Raw genomic sequence first — 25260 nt, 5'->3', positions numbered from 1 at the left:
TTGCTCCATTTTGGTACCTATCTTTCTAGACTGACACTCTATTTCTGAAGTATTCATACACACACAAACACACACACAGATATGCACACACACAGACACTTGGCCTTCCTTATCTGTGGGTTCCACATCTCAGTATTAAACCAAGGTTCTGATGGAAAGTTATATTTGTACTGAGCATGTGCTGATCATTTTCTTCTTGTTCCTAAAACAATATAATAAGTGCTTACATGACACTTGCATTCTATTATTACAGTTAGAAGTAAATTTACTTCTAATTTCAAGTGTGTGGGAAGAAATGCACAAAATATTTCCTATAAGAGATTTGAATACTCCACAGACTTTGTATTGGGAGAGTGTCCTAAAACCAATGACAAGAGAAGAGAGTATATATATATGTAAATGTAGTTCATCTGTATTCTCTAAAATAAAAAATGTGGCACAAAATTGTACATAATAAAAATTTTTGTCAAGTTTACCATATGTTAGCTGAAATAAAAATTATTGGTCAATCATAATGCATATTCTTATATGCATTATATTCTTAAATATGCATTTTACCTGTACATGGTTTTTCAACACAGTCAATTGCAGATACTTTGAGGCAAAATAGAATAATTTTGTGTATATTTCCTCCTGCATTGATATCACACATAGTACATTGTACATTTCATAGGATAAATGAATATGCATTGGTTAACAGTTGTGCATTGAAAATGCTAGAAATGCTTCCTTCCATCGGATGGATAGTATTTACTATTGGTAGACTTCCAAATGTTAACAAGTAAACCCACCAATTATTTCTGTACAAAAAGAATCTTCTAAAACTTGACCATAGAGTCATTTTCATAGTGACTAGGTTATTATAAATCCAGAGATTTGTCAATTAGCATCAGAATTACTTGTTAAAATGGGAAAGGAGATAAACAGAGATAGAGTCCTTGTTAACTCATTAATATTCCCTATAATGAAAAATGTTGCAGGAAAGAAATGGCCACAGTAATACGTGTAATCAATCTAGCCAGAGAAAGTGATGCAATTTGTTATCTTTACAGAGTTGCTCTGTCCGCTAGTCAGCTTGCGGGCATATTTATCAAATGTCCGGTCGGTGCATAATAGTGTACTGCTTCTCAGACCTGCACATAACTTGTACTTCATTCATTCATTCATTCACATTTTACTCTTCATTTATTTACTTGTTACCCTGAATTTTTGTGTGTTATATGAAGTGCACTGTTACAAATGCTGGAAAAATAAAAGGCAAGACAGTATAGCTGGACTCATGTCTCTTCTGGAGCCATGGCTTATGTGGCAGAGTACCTGCCTAGCAAATGCAAGGTGGAGTTCACACCCCAGTAAGAGGGAGAGGGCAAGAGAGGGTGAAAAGAAGGGACAGGGAAGGGTAAGGAGAGCAAGGGGGAAAACAGGGAGAGAGGGAATGGGAGAGTGTTAGTGGGATGGAAAGTCTCAAAAACAGACAAAATGTGAAAATGTAGAAATGAGTATTATATGTGTGTTAATATTTTTATTGTTATTATAAAGGTGATGTACAGAGGGGTTACAGTTTTGTAAGTGAGGTAAAAAGTACATTTCTTTTGGGAAAATGTGGACATGAATTTTGATGAGACAAAGCAATCCAGCTCATTGTGACCCTCAGAGAGTTCAAAGCCGAGAAGCAGGATGCTACCCAATGTGGTCTTCTGCCTGCAAATCCAGGTTGAGATGAACTGATTTGGGCAACAACAGAATCCTGAAATGGGCTCGGTCCTTAGCGAAGACTGAACTTCAGTGGCCAGGCTTTGTGACTCAGAAGATGCCACAGAAGGCAGCAAAAGAGGCAAGGATTTATACAGAAATGTGTATGCATGCATGCATGCATAATGAAATATATGTCAGGCTGTATTCTGTGAGTGAACTGCTGTAGCTGGAATGGAGAGGATTTAGAGGTATACTGGAAAGATTGGGAATATAATCAGTTCTAAAGGTGATATTGTTTTACAGGCGAAATTTCCCTCTATAGGAAGAGAACCCAGATTATTGAGTAAGGTTGTCTTTAGGATGGTTTGTAATTTGCCTTTTGATAATCCTTAAAGTAGATCATCTCTTCCTTTAAATAATTCACCCTTCACTTTAGAGCCCATATTATACATTGTGGGTCTCTATTTTATCCTTATAGTGTAATTTTATTAAGAGATTCATTAAATTTTTGACCAGTATAGACCAAGTGTATATTTCAACATATTTTGGGAATCACTTGTCACACCTGAGTTTGCTTATATTGTATCTAATCAATATGTAAGGAATAATGGTCCACATTAGAGAAATCCCAGTAGGATTTCTCAAATATTAGCTATCCCTTTTACAGATGATTTGAGAATATCTCTTGACTTTTACTAGGAGAGCTACACATGAGGGAATCTGTCTTCACAGGAAATGACTGAGCTGCCACTTTTTCCATCTCCCTCTGAAGTCAGGTGAGAAAACTAGAAAGACTTCCCAGCCTCCCTCTGACAATCTTAGGCAACTGTCAATGCTCCCAATATCTTCTTCTTCAGCTTTCTCACGAGTTTCCTTGATCTGCCACCTTTCTGACATCCATTGCCTTAATGACTTTCCTTTGGGGAAGCCACTCATGAGCGGGCCTGGTTGTGTCTCTCTTCTCGAGTAGTTACTTCTCTGTCGGCCTTGCTGGTTGTCATCATGCTGGGCATTTCCAGCTTCCTAATCAAGATTTCTGTATTCAGTTGATGTTGTCTCATCAGGTCTTCTTTTAAATTAATGAAGGATCCTTTCTCTGCAACACTTGATATCATTACTACTTATCTTACGAACATGACTTGTAGTTTGTCTTTCAGGAAGCATTCTGTGAGATAGCTGTTGCTGACAAGTACACATAGTGAAGATGGAGAAGGAAAGATATTCCAGAACCAGGGGCTTCCTCATCAGACATTCCTTGTCTAGTGGTCTTTATCCAATAGGGTCTTCCATAGCATTCAGGAAGTAAATGGTGAAGTTCCTGATAAACTTGCCTCTAATTTTTCTATGGCTATTGCATGGATTCTCTTTATTTCATACTTTAAAAATAGATTGCAAGTGAGCTCTATACTGCATGCTTAGTTGGGGGTGTAATTAAGACAAAGGCATTCACAGGCAATTCTAGAGGCATCAAAATAGCAGAAATTTAGTGGCATATTTCTTCTCCTGCGTGTTTTATGAAGAGAGGAACCATTCATGGCTATCTGCTCTTGTATTCTCAAAACCTAACTGTAATACAACAATCTAAAACTCAGTCCATTTCTTTTCACTCCAGATTGTATAATAGATGTTACTAATGCACTCTAGTAGTATTTATGTAACAGAATGTGTGCTTGCCCTCACAACACTGCCCCAGGAAGCTTCTGCAAATTGATTGAAGCTGGCAACTTGAAACCTATTTACCATTCCCATACGTAGCACTCTATAAATATTTCTTAATGATTGGAAGAATATTTTCCCTTATGCACAGCCCCTTTAGCATCATCTTTGACGAATTACCATTCTACTTCTATTTAAACACCTCCACATGATGAAGAACATATTATTTCACAAGACAGGTTCTCCCACTGTGATATAAATTAAACACAAAGTTATTTATATTGAGCAAAATCTTACCTTTGTTAATGTATGAATCTAGCTTTACTAACACCAAGAGTAATCTGCTATAGTTAGTTTACCTTTTAGTTATGAAAAGATTAGCTATTACCAGATACCTTCTTGTAAGAGTTAGTCATCTCTGGCTATCCTGAGTAGCCCTTTAAAGTTTCAATCAACTTTATTTCCTTTTATTTAATAATTTTAAGTTGAAATTTTTCAGAGGCAGCCAAAAATCCAAAAAAAGTATATAAATATATGTTATATAAAATGGAAAAAACATTATGAGATAAAAAATTTATGAAATAAAATATGTAACCACTTAAAATACATAAGCATTTTAAAATATTGTACAGATATGCATGCTAGTGACTCCTGTAATTTTAACTACTCTGAAGGCTGGGATCTGAAGGTCTTGGGTCAAGACAGACTGGAGACTCCATCTTCAATTAACAAGTAAAAAGCAAGGTTGGAGGTGTGGCTCAAGTAGTGGAGCAGCACCTGAGCAAACCAACCCAGCACAAATGCAAGTCCCTGAGTTCAAACCCTGGTATTGGAAAGTAATTGAAAATAAAACTACATAGATATGAATGCCATGAACTTCTAGAGTTTACTATGCAAAATCTTCACTCGAGGTTTTGGTTAAGTATTCAGCCTAGGTTCTGGGAAAATCACCCCCTTTATCTCTCTCTTTCTTTTCTTTGTCTGCTTGATTCCTTCTATTGCTTAGTTGTTAATCTCTTAAAAATTACCAGTTCTGATGTCCAAAATGCTAAGTATGAGCAATAGTCATTCTGCTATGGTACCATGTTCTTTCTTGCCACATAGAATTCCTCAACAGTATTTCCAAGGATTGTGCATTCTCTAGATCTTCTTTGTATTGTTCCCACACATCTCTGCAAACTGCTGCTGCAATGAGAAGGGTTGTAGAGACCTCGCTGTGTCATATGAGAGAAAAGAAAGTATGGGAATATCTGTCTGGGAGACTCAAATATTAATCCAAGGGCTTTCTTTTTTCTCTTTTGCTTCACATAAATGACCAACTTGAAATGACCAAATGAAAACAACTACCTGTATTTAGGATTGAGGGCAGAGGGCATGAACAAGGCTGGAGTTTTCATATTCAAATCTGCTTCATCTCTACATGAAGAGGTTATATGTTCTTCCAGTGAAAGTGATTCTAATGATGACTTTTCTCTTTATCTACGTGACTTGGATGATAGGGAAGATTAGAGATTTCCCCTCCCTTTTTGTTACTGTGTTTAATAGTTGGTGAAAGAAATAGCCTAAGCCTTCTGTTGCTTAGCCTATTACTAGCCCACTATAATTACTAGTCACTCTTATGGAAAGTTAGGCAAACCTGTTTTCCCCTTTTATCTATAAGCATCCTAACTCCAGGGAAATTGAAAGTAGGACCTGCAACAAAGCATTCCTCATTTCCAAGCCTGGCAGAGGACACCCAATCAACAGTTGTGATATGAATGAGGCACAGTAAGTGTTTTACAGGCAAATGGCGAAAAGAATGGAACTATGTCTGAGCATCAGCAGTTGAACTCAGAACCTGTGAAGGCAGAGCATGCCTGTATAACTGTTAACACCTAACTGCCTCTTAACACAGGGCCAGCTTCTGACTCACAGATGACAAGACAGAGTTACTTCATTTCTAGGACCAAGAATAATTGGCTTATATATCCCTGTGATACTTAAAGCTGGAGTAACAAAGTAACCTTGGTCTGGTATCTGTATAGTGAGGTGAATCCTGGGGGAGGTAAGGCTGGGGGATGGGAAAGAAGGAAGGAGAAAGCAAGCACCCAGACATTGTCAGAACCACTCCTTCCTACTTTCCCCCTCTGGCATGCTAATTTAAGCATTCTTCATCCTTCATTGGATCAGGCAGATCGGGCTTTATTTCTCCAAAAATGCTATTTCCTAACTTTGTATCTCTCAAAGGCATGCATTTTGGAAATAAGATCTCACTCCTCAGGGAAGCTGGGATCTCAGAGTTTTGCCACCAAACAAAGCCTTGTCTGCCTTAATGAGCTGCCTGTCTTCCAGGCAGTCTGGAGAACTTTTCTTGAGTTTTTTTTTCCTTTTTCTCTCCTCTTGACACCCCTGAGAGATGACAGGTGGCAAACACTATTAATCCCATTTTGCAGATGAAGCAGTGCTGTGAATCTTCTATTTGTATTTGAAGAACATGACATGCCCTGGAGTATGTGTCAATTTATACATCTGTTTGCTTCCACCAAACATCTGAGAAATACCATCTATAAGCTCTGAATTCTCTTTTTTTTTCTTCTCCAGCTTTTAATTTGTCATTTACGTCTTTGAATTTCTGAGAATTGCTAAATTTAGGTGCTAAATGACATGGTCTGAAAAGAAAGGAAGAACTATTATGAAGTAGGGAGACTTTTTTCTGATATACTTAGCAATGTAAGATGGGAATTCATATTAGAAGAACAAATCTGAAGGGCAATTTAAAATTTATTTTAATCAGAAATGAGGGAAACTCATGAAGACAGTGGCTGACACTGAATGAGCTAGAGCTTAAATGGATGACATGCGCCCTTTCATCAATGGAATGATACAAATTCCTCTACACCTGGCTCAGAAATAAGCAGTGGTGACTTAAACTGGGTTTAGGCAAAGGGAGAGGTCAATATAATCATACCAAAGTTCTTAGAAAACATGGTCTTAAAAATCACATTCAGAAATTGTCAGTATTTGGCATTAGCTTATCCATAAAAGCAACATCTATTAATAATGAATAGATGCTCTAGGCCCAGAATCTCGGCTAACTTGGGTTATCTTGAGTTAAGAAGGGAGTGGAAAGAGCTACAATTGAACAATGTGATCTCCACAAGCTGGAGTAAGCATTCTGCTGCCACAGAGTTGTACTAAAACCATATGATCATATAAAGCAGTAATGAAATACCCTTGGATACCCTCACTTTCTTGGTGGAGGTGGACTGTAAATGTAGGAAATGTTCTTTAGAAACCAGAATTTTAAATACCAAGTCAATGCATGGAGACTATAGTTGTATTTTGAACACTGAAACAATGCGGAATTGCTGTACTGGATTCGTGGTGAGCCACTAGAAAACATTTGTCACCTTTCAAGCGAGTTGTTTTAGTCATCTTTTCACTGGTTTCCCAGGCTGTGCACACTTCCCACTCGAATTCATTCTCATCTGCTGACAATATGAGCTTTCTAAAATAAGAATATTGTTATTTCCCTCTTGTCTTAAATATAGTCTTTACAAAATAAGGATTTGATGTCACTCCATTGTCTCTTGGATCAAATGCAGGCTCCTTCTTTAGTATCTAAGGAAACATCCTCATTTCCCACATCTGGTCACAAACTGTGTTTGTCAACTATTGATTTAACATCACCTCCACACAACCTATGATTCAGCCAAACTAAAGTATATTTGGAACTTCTGTATCTTTTTCTTTTACGGTTATACCTTCTCTATTTCTTTATCTTTTTCTCCTTTGAAGTATGATCTTATGAGATGTACATTCAAAGCATACAGTTTTCTGCGGTCTGGTATGTGTGTGGGGGAGGGTAGTATTGAACATTTGTACACAAAGTGGAGCATTGGGAGGTTTGCTATTTCAACGCTAGCTTGAGCTATATGCAGAATTCAAGACATGCCTGGGATACATAGTAAGATTATCAGGAAGGTTGAAGGAAGGAAGGAAGGAAGCAAGGAAGGAAGGAAGGAAGGAAGTCAAGGAAGGCTGAGGCTATATCTCAATGGTAGAATACCATTGGTAGAATAGCATGTGCAAGGCTCTTGGGTTCAGATCCTTAGCCATATACAAAACGTATTATTCAATGATGGTATTCTCACTACAGTTGTGCAACCATTACTGCAATAGATTTTTGTCACTGCTCACCTCCCTGCCAAAGGATATACATACCCATTAACAATCAATCTCTAACACTTTCTACTTCCATCCCACCCTCAACTTTCAGCCTAGTCAACTCCTTTCTGGCTCTAAAGATTTGTCTATTCTGGACATTTGACATTGGAGTTGTGAAATATGTGGTCTCTAAATACTAGATTCTTTAATTTTGTATGCTATTTTTACAGTTCATGTAATGTAGTTACATCAATATGTATTCATTAATTTTCCTTAGGACAAAAGGTAGCAGGAATAAAACACAGGACCTTGTGAATGCTAGGTAAACACACTACCACCAACCTACATTTGTAACCCCTTAGCACTGTATTTCTATTGACAAATAATATTCCATTGTATGAATTTAACCATACTTTACATGTCCAGAACTTAGTTGATTTGTAATGTGGATTTTTCTACTTTTTCTCTGTTATGAACTGGATTTTATAAACAGTCATATACAAGTTTTTTGAATGGATATGTGCTTTAATTTCACATAGGTATATATCTAGGATGAAATTGTTAAATCTCCTAGACTTCTTGAGGGACTGCCAAGCTGTTTTCAAAGCACCTATATCATTATAGATTTCTACCATCAATGGAGGACTCCAATTTCACCATAGCTTTGACAACATTCCGACTGGGTGCAAAGCATCTCATTGTGGTTTTGACTTGCATTTCTCTAATGATATGAAGTTTTATTAATGTATTTCCTCTGAAGATATCTTTGTTGAGATTCTTTACCATGTTAAAATTGGGTCCTACCTCTTTTATTTTTAAAATTGCTTTTTTAGTATAGATTATATATAGATTATAAATTATAGATAATTAACTTTATTGTTATTATAGGTTATAATTACATGAGTCAGGTAATGAGTACATTTTCTTTCATACACTGTGTTCCATTCCCTTACTCTCTCCCAGTGCTTCCTCCTGTCTCTACCCAAGCGTTGTATAGTTCACTTTCTTTTTATTTTCTCTTTTGTTTTCTCATTTATTGTCAAAGTGATGTACAGAGAGGTTACAGTTTCATACGTTAGGCCTTGGGTACATTTCTTGTACTGTTTGTTACCTCCTCCCTCATTCCCCCCTTTTCCCTCCCCCTTTCCCTCTCCCCACATGAGTTGTTTAGTTGGTTTACACCAAATGGTTTTGCAAGTATTGCTTGTGGAGTCATTTGTCTTTTTATCCTTTGTCTCTCGATTTTGATATTCCCTTTCACTTCCCAAGTTCTAATACCAGTATATACACTATCCAGTGTACTCAGATGAGATACAGTGATTGTGCAGGTACAACCACAGGAAGGGGTTACAAGAGGAGGATCATCAACAATAGAAGCTACGGTTTCACATGGCATGTTGAAAGTAATTACAACAGTGATATAACAGTTGCTTTCATAACAAGGAGTTCATTTCACTTAGCATTGTCTTATGCGTTCCTAGGGGCATAGCTATTAGGCTCTTGTGATCCTCTGCTGTGACTAGCCTAAACCTGTGCAATTCCTCTGAGGGAGACCATAGAGTCCATGTTTCTTTGTGTCTGGCTCACTTCACTTAGTATAATTTTCCCAAGTCTTTCCTTATGAATGGGGTAATGTCATTCTTTCTGATAGAGGCATAAAAATCCATTGTGTATATGTACCACATTTTCCTGATCCATTCGTCTGCTGAGGGGCATCTAGGGTGGCTCCATATTTTAGCTATGACAAATTGTGCTGCAATGAACATTGTTGTGTATAGTTCACTTTTACCAGTATCCAGTGAGTTCCACTGCTGCCCTCTTTCTTTTCCACTTGAGTTCTGTACCCTTCTCCAAACCCTCTTGAGGATATACACTTGAATACACCATGCATAAACAAAAGAAGACAGAATCATCAAAAGATAAAAATAAAAAATATTTTAAAAAAAGAAGAAGAGAGGTCTTTTGTTTCCATACCTTTGTGTGTTAATATGAAGAGGCACATAGGCATTGTGCCTTTGTTTTTCTCTTAGAAGTATCCTCTTTTGGTTTCACTATGTGTATCTAGAATCCTGAATAATTTATCATGTCCCAGTGTAGTTTAGATCTAATTTCTGCCTATCAGAGAGAACATGCATTGATTTTCTTTCTGAGCTTGGCTTGTTCTAATTCCATTCATTTCCCTAAAAATTACATTGTTTTATTTATTCTTCCTGATAGCTGTGTAAAATTCCATTGTGTATAGGTATTACATTTTGGGATCCACTCATCTATTGTGGCATGCGGGCTGTTTCCATATCTTGGCTATTGTGAACAGTGCAGCAATGCATTGTAAATAAAAACAAAAACAACAACAACAAATCTGTGTCTTTCCTCCATTGAATTGTTTGAAAGAAAATTTTTCAAGTTTTTCAGAAAAGTTAAAGCACCAAACTTAAACTTCTTTGTTAAGTTTATTGCTTAATAACACATTTGTTTTACTGCTATTGTAAATTGAAATATTTTTTGAAATCTCCTTTTCCATTACTCATTCTTAGTTTGTATTAATAAAAAGATATTTTTGTGCATTGATCTTCTATCCTGAAGCCATATTAATCATTGGTAAGTACTAATAATTGCCTTACTGTATTCCTTAGTATAGTCCTATCTAGATAATGTCACCTGTTAGCGAATTGGCACTTTCCCTTTCAGCATGGTTTTATTTAATTTTTTTTCTGTTGTTTGATTACCCTCTTAAGAAACCAGAACAAAGTTGAACAAAGTGGTAAAGATGCATATTTTTGGCATATTCCAGTTCTTGAGAGAGAACAGCCAATCTTTCACTACTGAGTTGATGCTAATTGTAAGGTTAGATGAGTGTTTTTGTCAGATGCTTTATCAGGGTGAATAAATGCTCTAACACTAGACTGTGCAGGGAGATTTTTATTCTTTTTTTCATGGATAAAGGCCTTCTATATACTACATTTTATACAATTCCTGATTTCACATTAGTCCTAGATATTTATTACAGTTATTTGCAAACATAATTTGGAAAAACAAAGAAAGTAACTTTATTCCTCATAATGTAGATCAATAGATGTAACAAATAAGGCCACTAAATATCCGCTTAAAAAACACTGTGCACACTCAACAGATATTATAATTCATAATCTGAAATTAAAAGGATCAAATAATTCATTAGGAAAGTGAAATGTTTCAAGATATTATGGAGATTTTTATTCTTATCATAAAGGAGTGCTTCATTTTATCAAGTACTTTTTTTTTTTTTTTTGGCCAGTCCTGGGGCTTGGACTCAGGGCCTGAGCACTGTCCCTGGCTTCTTTTTTGCTCAAGGCTAGCACTCTGCCACTTGAGCCACAGAGCCACTTCTGGCCATTTTCTATATATGTGGTGCTGGGGAATCGAACCCAGGGCTTCATGTATGTGAGGCAAGCACTCTTGCCACTAGGCCATATTCCCAGCCCTCAAGTACTTTTTCTTAAATGCATTGAGATGATTATATGGCTTTTATTTTATATTTTATTTCTGATGTTAAACCAACCTTAGGTGCTTGGGAGTAAACCTACTCAGTAATAGTTTATCACCATGATTTTTTTTGATGGCTTACAAATTTCAGTTTGCTACTATATTATTGAAGGCTTCCATGTATATCCATAAAAGATAATGATCTATAGCTTTCTTTTCCTTTGATATCTTTGCCAGCATGTATTTCAGACTGACAATGGACATATAAACTGTATTAAAAGTTTCTCCTCTTATTTTTAGGAGGAGTTTGTAAGGCATCTCATACTTTATTTTAAATATTTTTATAGTTTAAATCTTTTGTCAAATTCACAAATGAAATCTTATTACTCTGAGGTTTTCTTCATGAATTGTTTAACTTGCTAATTCAATCTATTTCTTTTTGAGTCACTTAGCATTCACCTTTCTTGAATATGTCCATTTCATGTTAATTTTTAAATCAATTAAATTTTGATGTACTATTGCTCATTGGTAACAGTCTCACTTCTTTCATTCCCTTTTCTCAGATAAGCTTTTTATATACACATGTATGTATGTATGTGTCATTATGTAGGCATTTATTTTTGTAACTGGTGCTTAAAAGCTACTTTTGCTGAAAAGTACTGACTCTTTTATCCCTTCCATCAGAAAATCCATTAATATTGCCCAATCTCAGCAGAGAAAAAGCCAGAAGACACCTTTTCTACAGATATGAAAGGCAAAAATTGGCAGTGAGGAAGATAAAACAAGGATGGGAAAGACACCTCATTATGCTTATAACTACAGCGTAGAAACTGAATCCTTTCAATTGTCCAGTTACCCATCTAATATTCTCCTCCTCTTTCCCCTGCTCTTCCCCCTCCTCCTTGTCCTGCTCCTTCCACTCCTCCTCCACATCCTTCTTCTCCTCCTCTTCCTCCTTTACGTGGTTTATTTTACTTCTTTGAACATAATTACACAGGCGTTTTAGAAGATTTCTGCTGTTTCTGTACTCCCTTCACATTCTCTCAAGGACAATTTCTGTTATCTGCTTACCTGCCCTAGAGATGGGTTACATGTTTATAGCTTTTTTTCTCTCCCCTTAATATTTATTTTTATGTTATTATGGAAATTTTGAATAGCAAGTGTGACAATTGTTCCTTCTTCCTATCTGGGTTGGTGAAGTTTTCCTCTGGTTGTTTGCTTGTGTGTGGTTTTGATGATTCAGTTGGACTAGTTCAGGGAAGACTGGTCTCCTGGAATTGCAGCCTCTGGTGTTTTGTCTGTAGCTTCTAGATGCTGGCACATTCAAAGGTTCTGGACATCAGAAAGAAATGTGGCACTCTCTGTGCTCTCTTTATCTCCATTTCCTTGTCTATTTACGTATCTGCCTCATGTCTGTAACTGCAGACACCTAAAGATGTGCTAAAGTGTCATCTCCCCATGGAATTCCATTCTTCCACCTTATAAAGCTTCTTTCCCTATTGCTCACCATGTCCTTTTCTTTCTCTGCTCTACCTATTAGAGCTGATTCATCCTTATATTAGAAGCATTCTTTCATACACACACACACACATATACATATATGTACATACATACACACATATTTATATACATACATACGTATATTATATATGTATATATAGATATATCATTACCCTTGTCAAATCCTACTGCATTCAAAGGCTGACCCTGAAAAGGTCAGTCTTTGAGATTTGCACTGATGCTTCTTGGGGGCATATATAACATCTCTGAACTATGGAACATAAGATGGAGGTAAGTGGTAGAGGCCTTATATCCAGCGTTTTTTGTTTGTTTACTTGCTTGTTTTGTGTATGGAGAGTGGGAGTGTAATATGTGGTGTGTGTGTGTGTGTGTGTGTGTGTGTGTAACTTTCTTGGAGCTAGAGTGTATATAGGGGTGTGATGCTGGAATAGGTTACAGCTACCTTCTATTGTAGTAGACTACTGGTTTCTGTGGCTATATGGTTCTAAAGCAGCTGTCACACATGCTGGGAATGTATAGAGTTCAATGCTATAATACAGATGTTTGGTTCATTTTTCCAATATTGTCAACCCAATTTCTACTAAAGACATGATCCCTTTCATCAAATCTAAAAAAAAAACAATTCCTTTATCCCTTTGGCTTTTTCTTTTTTTACTGTACATAATTTTTCTCATGCTTTTGAGAGTCACCACTTCTGTTTTGGGAAGCAGACTTTCATAAGATTAAAGGCAAGGAAGCACGCACATCACTCTATAATTGAAACATAGTGGATGATCATTCACACTGAGATCTTTTCCACATTAACTGAGCTGTGAAATGCACATGGGAACTTAAAGTTTTTGTTTCCGAAGTTCTTTCATTTTTCTTCATTTATTCTTAGTATTTTGGCTACCCTTGGCCTGACACTGCTTGCTATGAATGAGCAAATAAAGCAGCAGTCTCACTGGATAGAGCCTACATTCAGGAGAAGATAGAAATTACCAATGTACAACAGCTAACACAACTAACTAGAGTAAGTCCTCTACTGGAAGGTGATGGAAGAGATGGGAACTGCCCATTGGAACATGCTTCCACCAAGAGAACTGTGCAGGAAAGAAGATTCTGTCTTTACTAGTTGCCTTGCTAAGTTCCATTCTGTGTTGCATGCATTTAGCATGAAGGAGTAGTACCCATGGGTGATTCCTTGGCTTCTCAGTTATAGTCTTTCTACAAGATGGAGCTACAAAATGTCAGCTCCATGATGTCCACTGGTTGTCCAAGTCACTCAAAATAAATTTCTACCCCAGGGAACTGAGGAAGATGGGAACTACCCTTCAGCTGCTGAACTTGCTGGAATATTCTAGATACAGACTACAGCTGTAGAGGATTATATGTGGTATCTACTGGTCAAACCAGGTACAGCCTACCAAATTATTGTTGAAAAAGTGTTTGTGATTTATTTTGATCATGTTAATACATGCTTCTGTGGAAAGAGGTTTCTCCAAACTACATCACCATTACAGAATTCTTTTATCTTATTTCTTTTGTTTTCAGTGATTTCCTGACTCCTCTGCATGCTCAAGGCAAATACCCTAATAAACTCTCTATGCCTCCCATGGAATTCTACCTAATTAAATCACACTGATTATTAATCATCTAGATATCGAAATACCTATCTACCTGCATGCATAATATATATTGTGCATTAAACCATTGATAAAAGATTCCTAAATGTTGTATGTGGCATAAAATAACCAGATATAATTCAGATATATATGGCAGAGATATTAGAACTTAAGGCACTTAGAATCAGACCTATTTGGTTTACACCTTTGTTCTACTACTTAATAACTCTGTGATCTTAAGTAATTTGCTTAATCCTCTAGAATATTTTTCCTCATTTATAAAACGAGAAGAGTGATAATAGTGCCTCATAGAGTTGTTATGAAGATTTAGAAGAATAATTCATATAAAGTAGCTACCACATTCCAATTTCACAGTAGAGATTTGTACTTATTAAGACTTCATAACTTCTTGACTATTTTTATTAATAAAAGAATAAATAATAAAAGATAAAATTAAATCTATGTGTATGAAAAAGTAAAAAGATGCTTTGGGCTGAGAAGTGATCATGTATCACATCTTTGTTCTTTGAAGGCGAGGTGCATATCTGATTGCATAATTTAATATTTTATCTATTAAAATCATACTAGTGTACTCACAACTTTGTGCTTCATTTAATGAAATACCAGTTCAATTATGACCCTGTTAAAGTCTTTCCTTATATAGGTTGTCATGGCTTTGTGTTTTAACTTGTAACATTGACATTTGACTTATCTTTGTAGTATTAATTCTTTACTAAATCCCCCTCCTGCATGTGTATGCAGACCAGCTCCTCACTACAGCCTTTAATTTAATACTCACAGTTACTTTATATATTCTGTCCGGGAATTCCAAGTATCTTGGCCTTATATACATATTATTTTGTTGATTCTTAAGCCTCTTAGTACTGTATTGGTTATTTTCTCCCTCCACTTACCTTGCTTACATTACTTGCTAATATTTCTTTTTGGTAGAAAGCCAGATATTCCATATAAATAAATAGAAACTGGGTTAAACTGTATTTATTTCTGGAAAGAGAGCTTCTAGCTCATGGTTAGTAGGTAGGATTGATTCACTGTAGTCCCAAAGAGGTTTGGGTCGGGTTTGTTGTTGATGTGATTATCTTGAAGGTTTCACCAGGTTCCCATTGCTCAGCGTGGTATATATTGAGTGATCTGTGCAGGCAGCCGTTTCTACTACCACAGTTTCTGTGAGCAACCCTATAGGATGGCATGCAAAAGAAGGAAGTTTTTTGGTGTTTCTTTCCTTTTTAATCCTCTTGTTTATCTTTTCTATCTTTCCTCTTCTATTTTTGGTGGTACTAGGGTTTGAACGCAGGTCTTTATGTTTCTTAAGTGTTCTATTACTTCAAGCAGTATCCCTAGCCCCTTCTGCCTTGACTTTTTCTACCTGGTCTCCCCCTCTTCACGGTGAGGATTGGCATTTGCTGGCAGGCCCAGTCAGTGAGTAAGATGATGAAGTCTCATGAACTTTTATACCTGGCTAGACTTGAATTGAGATTCCTCCAATCTCCACCTCCCAAGTAAATGAGATTACAAGCGTGAGCCAGTGAGCCTGGCCTTCCCAGTCTTTCTTGTAAATGTGAGGCTCATGGGAAAATGCCAGCAAGTGAGATCAACTCCTCTTAGGCCATGGCCCCCAGAAACATGGCCACTCTTGAGTGTTAGTAATTGGTTTAAAAATGAGGTGGAATTTTCAATCAAAAGTGTGACTTGCAGGGCATTGTGTTCTGCCAATAGGAAGCTTGTGTTTTGGTGCTAATTTTCTTTGTCAATGACTGTCTTTCCTTAGATGTGAAGTAGGTTGTTTATCCTGCGACTTAAGTTCTCTAATGGCAAGAAAAATTGTGACTTTAGAAACTGACTTTTTTCCTGTTATGATGGAAGCACCATTTGAGATATACTTATGTCACATACAAATGTAAGCTGGAAAGTCCTCCTGTAGTTTGATTTCACATATGGAACAAATTATTGAGAATTTCCAGTTATCAAGAAACATTAACAGTGAATAGAGAGATGACCAACTCATGAATTGAGAAGTCAGAGAACTTGACTTGTATTCTTAGATATTTTTTTTACCAGTTACAACAATAAAATTATAGATGCATTTAGTGCTTTCTTATCATTAATATTTATCTCATAATGACCAATAAAAGAAGCATAACAGTATTACATATGAACGTGGAGGCTCAGAGGTCCTTCAAATGACTTTACAGATATCTAGTGTTAAAATGAATACAAAGGCTAGTTTGGTGGCTGACATAGCTGTTAAATAATGAAAGACAGACAAAATGAGTGAAATGGCAGGGATTGAATAAGAATTCAGGTATTTTTTTCCTCCTAAATCTGAAGGAGTCTTTTTCTTAATAAATTTAACACTTCTGGAATATTTATAATTGGATATGAGTGATTAGCAGTTGCTGTGAAGTATGTTTATAATTTGGAGAAAAGGTGCAATTTACATCTAAAGGTATTTATCCATAGCCAGTTTTCTACAATTAGGTTTTCCCTTACTTTTTTCTTTTGATTGACACCTAATTTGCCACATTTGCTAGTGACTCTGTGTGTGTGTGTGTGTGTGTGTGTGTGTGTGTAATTTGGTCAGTGCTCTTATTAAATGTTAGTGGGAAAATTGCTATGTAATTCCTTTCTAAAGCATATGTATCCAAGAGTAGAAACTGTGTCTAATTTTTCTTTATCACACTGATTTCCATAAACTCAAATAGACACTCAATAAATGTAGCTGTGATGGAATGGGATTCGCATACATGAGGTCCATGGTAAGGATAACAAAAGTGTTTCCTTGTTGAGGTGAGATCGCAAGTCATTTCCAAAGTAAGCCTCTGTTACTCAGCTTCAGAATGCAGATTGTAGAGATTTTTTTTTTGAGTTTAAAACAGTGATGCCTTCTTGGTCTTATATAGCCAACTACAAAAGTTTCCATGCATGTAATCAATCGTGTTTATTTTCCCTCCACTGTCTGTTTTTGTTTCTCACATGTAGAAATCTCAAGGCCAATACTTACAGTCTACAGGCTTGTGAAAGGAAATTGGGAGTGATAGTGACACACCCTTTTTCTCTATCTTGCATTTGTTGCATGTGAATGAATGTCATTGAATTGAGGATGGCTTTAGTTATTTCCCTGCTAAAATTCTTCACTTGACCTCCAATGCTGAGAACTAGAACTTGACCTTTTCCATTTTAGTTAATAATTGAAAGCATGGCTTTTCATTTTCTTTACCTTTGCAGCCGGGTATCACTTGTGTTTTTACCTCCTCATGATTCAGGCATTTTTAGTTACTGAACAGTTGGCCTGGAAATTCAATTTTTATGTGTTTGGTTTTACCAGTGACATTTCTCCAACCATCTAACCTGTTCAACTGGAAGGTGTGGAGGAGTCAGATTACTAGAGCAATTGATTAAGTAAAATCTCAACTATATTACTTAGCAAAACACAATATGCAGCGATTTCTATAGCTTCCATAAAGTATCCAGAATCTTGAGACATTTCCCAGGGAGGACTTTTACACATAGACTGACAGGTGGAATATTAGAGGGATGTAGACACAGACCTTTGAAGTAACCCTTATGTATCCCTTTAGATTTTTTAAATAGAAACAATTTCAAACTAAGATATCTGCTTTGTGAGTATACAAATTAGTGAGATAAACATGTTTGGGTATTCCAAAATCTTGAATATCAACAGATAAAAATTTATTTTTAATCCTGACTTTTGATTCATTTTTCTATATGTAGATATTAGCCACTTAATCACCATGATTTTCAGAAGTCTGGAGCAATATCACCACCACTGAACCTGTTGCAGTTGCAACTGAATTCATCAATAAAAATGTAGCTAAATTTAATCAGTAAATACAATTATCAGGTCCCATTGAGAAACCTAAGTGTGACACATCCTATCTATGGAAAAAAGAATATAGAAATAAAGAAGATGGGGCCTGAAATCACAGCACCAGTCCCACAGATGAAAACACCTACAGATGTGTTTGAAAAGTTAGTAAGTGAAAGCAGTTAGAATGTTGATCCCATAAGAAAATATAATTCTTCTTGGACACAAAGACAGAAAAGGGGAAAAGAAGAGGGGAAAAGGATCTTAAGTGGAAATTAAGTCAAAGAGAAAGGCAATAATTGATACTGGTCACACACAGTACCATATCACAAGCATTGATTCACTCAACTGTCATGTACTAAGAATCACAGTAGGCCAAATATACAAAAAAAAACAATGAACCTAACAAAAAGTAATGTTTAAGCTAGGTGCTAGTGGCTAACACTTGTAATCCTACCTACTCAAGAGGTTAAGATTAGAGGGTCATGGTTAGAAGCCAGCCTCCAGGAAAGCCTATAATATTCTTATCTCCAATTAACCACCATAGGACAGGAACTGGAACTGGTGCAGTGGCTCAAGTGCTAGAGCTGATTAGTTTTCGTCTTGAAAAGATATGACAACTGAGAGCAATCCCTGCAAAGATGGGAAGATATTCCAGAAGCAACTTGTGCAGCCTCTAAAGCAGAGAGACACCACCAGCCCTGGTTTTTCACTTCTGCCCAGTGCTCCTAAGTCCTTTTTCATCTTTCTGAATTGGAAGGCTTAATAAAACATTATTGTATAATACCTTGTCTCTATTATGTCTTTGGGTGTCCGGATTTTTGTTGATTAGTAACAAAACATGTCTGAGAGAGATAACCTTAAAAGTTACCAGCAAAACTCAAGGCTGGAGATGTGGCTCAGTAGTAAGAGGGTGTGCCTAACCAAAAATAACAACAACAAAAACCTTAGTACCCTACTTGTTGGTACTAACTTCATAATACAGAAATTGATGGAGTTGAAATCACATTTGGTTTCAGAGAAAGGCAATATCACATAGCTATGATCTTCAGTTTTGAGAGGATTTTTTTTTCTGATTTTGTCCTTTGTCATTTTGTTCACTGAATCAATATAGTACAAGTATGAGCTAAGGCTACAGACTCGGAAATCATTACATGGAATTTATCTCTTCCTTTGGCTTATTATGAGATCTTTCCTTAGCTCTCTCTGTCTTAAGATGTCCCTTCAGAAATGTTTTGGGAAGAGAATTATGAAAAAAGGTTCACATAATTCTAAAATAGTTTCAAATATTATTGTTGTTGTTTTGGTAGACAAAGGATTCTTTTTTATTCTCCTTAATTCGGCCTACTGAACAATTTTGAAGTGAAAGGTCACATCCTGCTATTTTACTGTCAACTTTATAAAGTTCAGGGAGGATGAAGCTCACATAAGTCAAGAAAGATCTTCTACTTCTTTAAAAATATTATTATCTTTAAGCAGTTGTATGAAAGAATTGCCATTCACCAAGGCAGTTTATGAAGATAGTGCATCTTGATCAATGTCACCCCTTTCAACATTCTCACCCACCACTCCCAACTCTCCCAGCAATGTAAGAGGTGAGAATGCAGGCAAAACCTTCCTCCACCTCTTACACATTGTCCCTCATTGCATTGTGTTGGCCCTTTTAATGCTTCCCATACAATTTCCTGAACTACTTACAGCTCTTACACTTCTTGCTCTTTTAATTTGGTTTACTCTTTCCCCATTATTTCTCATTCTGCCTTTCTTCCTTTATCCCTAATCACTGACCCTGGGTCAATCCCTGTCGTCACTGATGCTTATGCTTATGAATGTCAGATGGAGGAATGTATATGCTAAAAGGAAGACCTGGAACCAATGCTTTTCTAACTTTGTAATTTTTTCATACTCTTCAGCAATCTTAGTACTAGATGATAGGTTCTTTAAGGCCTTTCAGTTCAGTAGCCTGGCAAAAGTTGGCTTCCATAAATTTCACAGAATTATATTGAATTGAATTAAACTTATTAAAGGTCACAGTTGACAAGAATGAAGGAATTCATACTCCGAAGTGCCCGCCAGCCCAAACATTGCAGTAGAGACAAGCTGGCTTCAGCTTTTGCTAGCTTGAAGAGTGTTTTAATCTAGTCTTGCATATGCTTTCTAAAATCAGCAAAATGGCCAACATTCTGTTGGCATTGTCCTTACCCAATTCAACATTGCCAGCTCCTCTCTCTCTCTTCATCAATCCCTGGTTTCTCTTCCATCAGTTTCCTAGCCTGAATGAACCAACATTTGCCTGCATTCAAATTCAGTGCATTTTGTCCTGAAACATGTCATGTAACACCAAATTGTGTAACACCAATTCCAACCAAGTTGATTTAGGTCTATAGAATCTATCAGGCTTATAACAAGGAGACTGCCAACTTTGCCCATTTTTGTCATAGAAAGAGTAGAAAAAGAGCCAAAGGAGATTAGAATGTGGTGCAGTGAAATTAGGGGGGAAAAAACGGAATATTTAAAAAAATAAAAATATGGAGTAGTTTCATTATGTCTAACTCAGTATTCTTCCTCCAACCCAAATTCAATGTTAAGATGTGTTTTCAATATTTGAGAAAAATCTAACAATATCATTTTTGAAGTTTCTTTTTTTATCACTTGCATTAAGTCTCCTTATCACAGTTTCTAATTTTGTATGTTGACCGCATGACCTGACTGATGTTTATTTGTTTCCTTGCTTGGACTGCAATGCTGGGTTGAGTTAAACATTTGTGGATAGCTTTGCTGTGCAGCATAGAGCTGGACTATGAGGGAAGTGGAGAGAGTTGGAGGGATCATCAGCAACTTCTTCAGCTTCTAGCACCATGTGTCTCATAGAAAGAAAGCAGCCATGATCCCTGGCATGGTAGAACAAGTAGAGGCCTTAGATGTTCCTTGGCTTTCACAGGAAGATCTCTTTCCTCTTTTCCAGAAAAAAATAATTCATGGTTCAGGACTCAGGCTTTGCATATCCCAAGGATTTGAGCTAGACCAGAGAAAGAAGACACCATTAGCCCCAGATCTATACAGCACAAAACTGAGAGTTATGTGTGTCACTGAGATCAAAGTCAGACAGAAAAGGTAACAGTGTCAATCATCTGAAGGAAAGAGAAGAAGAGAAAGACAGAGACTAACTCTGTTAGGTAAAAGTAAGAAAAACAGATTCACATATCTAAGAATAGGAAAAAATTACCATAAAAATCTAAGGAAAGCCTGGGAATGTGCCTTATTGGTTGAGTGCTTGCCCAGCAGGCATGAAGCCCTGGGTTCAAGTCCTCAGCACCATAGAAACAGAAAAAGCTGAAAATGGCATTGTGGCTCAACTGGTAGAGTGCTAGCCTTGAGCAAAAGAAGCTCAGGGACAGTGCCCAGGCCCTGAGTTCAAGCCCCAGGACTGGAAAAAATTGAAGGAAAATTTAAGAGAGAGTGTATAATGATTGTTTTCAAAATCATGAAAGTTAAAACCATACACTGAGAACATATGAAGAAATGAAGTAAGACTACAGAGTAAAGGAAAATAACAAGGCAAGTATTTGAAAGCACTTGAGGATGATAGTGGAAAGTCTTCCAGATAGTTTTGAATACTTGGACAATATTCTGTTTTAGGCTAGGTAGATATTGTGAATATTGTTGAAACTATACATGTGCATTAATGTAGTCTTCTGTACCATAATTTGTATATATATATGTTTGCACACTATTTATGTATGTGCCTATATACTCATGTGTGCACAGGCACGTATATCAAAGAAATGGAACAGTGATGTTATGAACCATACTTAAACTCAAGTGTTTCAGCTATGTTCCACTGAAGAGGAGCTGCAGGCTGGGAAATTCCCTGAGCCATAGAATATAGTTACAGCCCCTTTCACAGGGCACTTAGAGTTTTGCACATGAGCAGGTATAGAGCTGTTATGAGCAATGACCCATTTGGACCATAAAATATGAAAGGGAGCTGAAGGAAAACCTGGAAGTAAACTGAAAAATATATTTAAAGAATAATTTCTAAAATGAAATGCTCTTTTAATCTATCATCATGCACTTTCCCTCTGAAGATGAATAAAGCAGCTACTTTTTTTTAACCTATCTCTGTGTCACTTCTAAATAGTTGAAACATTATAAAACTGGTCATCTTTACTTCCACATTTAATCTTGATTGAGATTTCTTTTTATCAAAATGTAGCTTGGCTCAGGAATATTGTGTGTTGAAAGAAAAATGTTCCTGCCTCTAGTAGTCAGGAAGAATGTGAGGACTGGGAATGCGGAGTTGTGGCTGTTTCACTCTGACCCCTAAGGAGACTATTGGTAGATTCAATAGAGTGTATGGAAGTAAACCAGTGAAGTCAGATTAATTTGGAACAACTGTTGTTATTAGATCAAGGAATGAGGCCTCACCTAGCAGACAAGGACAAGAGCAAAAAGAATTGTATGAACCGTGTGGTGAGACCTTACTAGCTAAACAAGTAGATTGCCACAATTTCAGGGATGCTAGCAAAAGATAGGAAACACCTGAGTCAGAGATAAAAGACTTACTTACTACAGAAGTGGTAGTCGGTGTGTCAACATTTGTACTGAGTTTTCTCTAAGTCAAATTTCCACAGTTTAATACAAAGAGAGCCGGGTGTCACCTGCACATGCTGTGGGTTCTCTAACAAAGAAACTTGGAGCTGTGGAGCTAAGAATGCCTGTACATTAGCTCATACAGATCACAGGATTCCTAGGGAGAATCTAGATCTAAGACACCAGGGCTCTTAGCTTCAGAGAACTTTTCTATCTTCAAGTAAGGACAGGAGAGAGTCAAGTGCTGAACTCAGTATGGTTGTACAGGCTGAGTCAGTGGCTATCTTGGTGCTAATCAGTTTGACATAACTACTGGAGTCTCCTTGCCTCATGTTTGTTACAAGCAAGATACCTCAAGATCTGTGAACACAGTCTTGGGTAGTGAAGGAAGGAAGTCATGGCTTCTGTGGAGTCCTAGCAGCAATGAGCTCAGATTTAATTCAATGAAAAGAAAGCAGATAAAAAATGCTGGTTTAGTGGTATAAAATAAAAGCTATAAGATGCCAATGTATAAAGTAGGCAAAAGGTAAGTGGGTAGAAAGTGTAGCTTGGATTTTATAAATGTACAGGTGGTCCTTGATTTACAGTGATTTGACACTTTTAAAAAACTTTACATTGGTGTGAAAACAAAAGCAATATGCATTTAGTAGACATCACATATTTAACTTTGAAGTCTGCTCCTCTCTTGGGCTACCAATGTGTGATACCAATACTCCCTTGTGATTCTGAGCACCAGCATCAAACTTCAGCCAACTGCAGTGCAAGGCAGGCTGTACATGCATGAAAATAAATACTCGGCCTGGTACTGTGTTGTTACATTATATGATCATTTAACTCCTGGTATTTCTAATTTCCAATGAACTGATAACCCCATTAGCAATCCATTATTAACCAAAGAACATCTGTAGTTTCCAAGAGGATATGTCTATCGGCAGTGATGCTTATTCCAGATGCACCTAGGTGAGATGGTGAGGTTTAGTTTATACTGCATATCATTGCCAGGATGTTCAGGTTTAGGACAGGTTGGAATCTTGGGACACCTACCTAGTCAACTGTAGGAAGGACACTGTAGGGAAAAGAGGGAAAAGAAGGCCTGAAGGATTTATCCCTCCTGTGGCTTTCATACCTGCCAACAGTTTGAGTCTTGGGTTGTCTGGAGATTGGTTTGTGGTTGCTTAATATCTCAGAGAAATACTTTAATCACATGTAGATGAATCCATCAAAGCCAGATCACTCTTCAGAAGATAGTTAATCTGATGGATGAAAACAATTTTAGGGCCACAAAAACCTCTGAAAATCGAGACACAAAGGAAAGACAAATGATTCCAAAAGTAATACATACAAAACCATTTGGTGTAAACCAACTGTACAATTCATGGAGGGAGAGGGGAAGAGGGAGGGGGGTGGCGGGGGAAAATGAGGGAGGAGGTAACAAGTTGAACAAGAAATATACTCACTGCCTTACATATGAAACTGTAACCCCTCTCTACTTTACGTTGACAATAAAGGGGGAAAATAATTTTTAAAAATCAATAAAAATACCCTCTGAGATGCTCATGAAAGCTACGGAACTTGTCTCTGGCAATCGTATGAGATTTTAGCTGCAGTTTGGAACTTCTAAGGAGACTTTGAAACCTATCCCCAGGCCTCATCCAACAAGACTTCTTAAATGTTAGTGTGCCCTTTAAGAAACATTTTAGAGCACTTCTTTAAATGGAGAATCAGCCATATCCCTTGCTGTCGGGTCTAGAATAGGAATCTGAGCATAAATGTAAATATTTTGCAAAGAAGCGATAAGCCGGGCAGAACTAAGCCACACACTATTGTAAGAGAATGCGTATCTTCAAAATGTGTGGGTTCCTTCTCCTCAAACACAAGTAAGGCATCATTTGCTAAATGCTAAATATGTTTTTTGGAGTATTTTCAAAGCAGCTGCTCTTTGCAAGTATCATTGTGGATGTAAGGCCAATATATTCACAGACTAGAGCCACATTACAGAATAACCCTCGCTAAGCCTGACTTGGTGAAGTTTGATGGGAGGTTCTGGTGCTCTGGTACAGGGACTTCTTTCTCCACCAGATGTAGTTGAGTTGTGGAGTGCATGGCAACCAGAGATACAAACCTTCAGCCCTCAGCCTCAGATACTGCAATGGAGTCAGTCTGCTTCCATATGAATCTAAATAGGGAAAAAAATGATTCTGTTCTTGCTGTGCTTGTTTACCTTGGACCTAAAAGCTGGCTGTACTTCCTCAATTTTCAGCAAAGAATTCCACTTTATTATGAGAGCAGCTGCATGGGTTTTGTTGGCCTATAATCACATCTTTACAGACAGCCACGCCAGCAATTGTGGGGGGCAGCCCTTGAGCCATGATTACCCTGCAATGATTATTTGCTGTTTTGTCAGTCGTTTCCTAAAACAGGATCTTCCTGGCATCTCCCCACACCATGTTATTCTGTGTAAGGTGCAGCTGCATGGCTAGAGCTTACATCTGTCTTCAACACATATTCATTGTGTTTATATTAAGGGCAATCCTGTGATTTTTTTTATTTACTGGACAATTATCATAATAGGACATAATAGAGTGTAATGGGAGGAGGTTGAAATGCCTAAAGGAAAGGTTAAAAATGAACAAGAACCCTCATAAAGACATCCTATAACTGGATGATGATATATACATGTGTAAATCTTGCTTCTGTTTGTTGTTTTTTAAGTTATCCTGGAATGATCAAGAATAA

Source organism: Perognathus longimembris, chromosome 11 (genome assembly GCF_023159225.1).
Source record: "Perognathus longimembris pacificus isolate PPM17 chromosome 11, ASM2315922v1, whole genome shotgun sequence".
Lineage (NCBI taxonomy): Eukaryota > Metazoa > Chordata > Mammalia > Rodentia > Heteromyidae > Perognathus > Perognathus longimembris.
Note: the sequence above shows the minus strand (reverse complement) of the source record.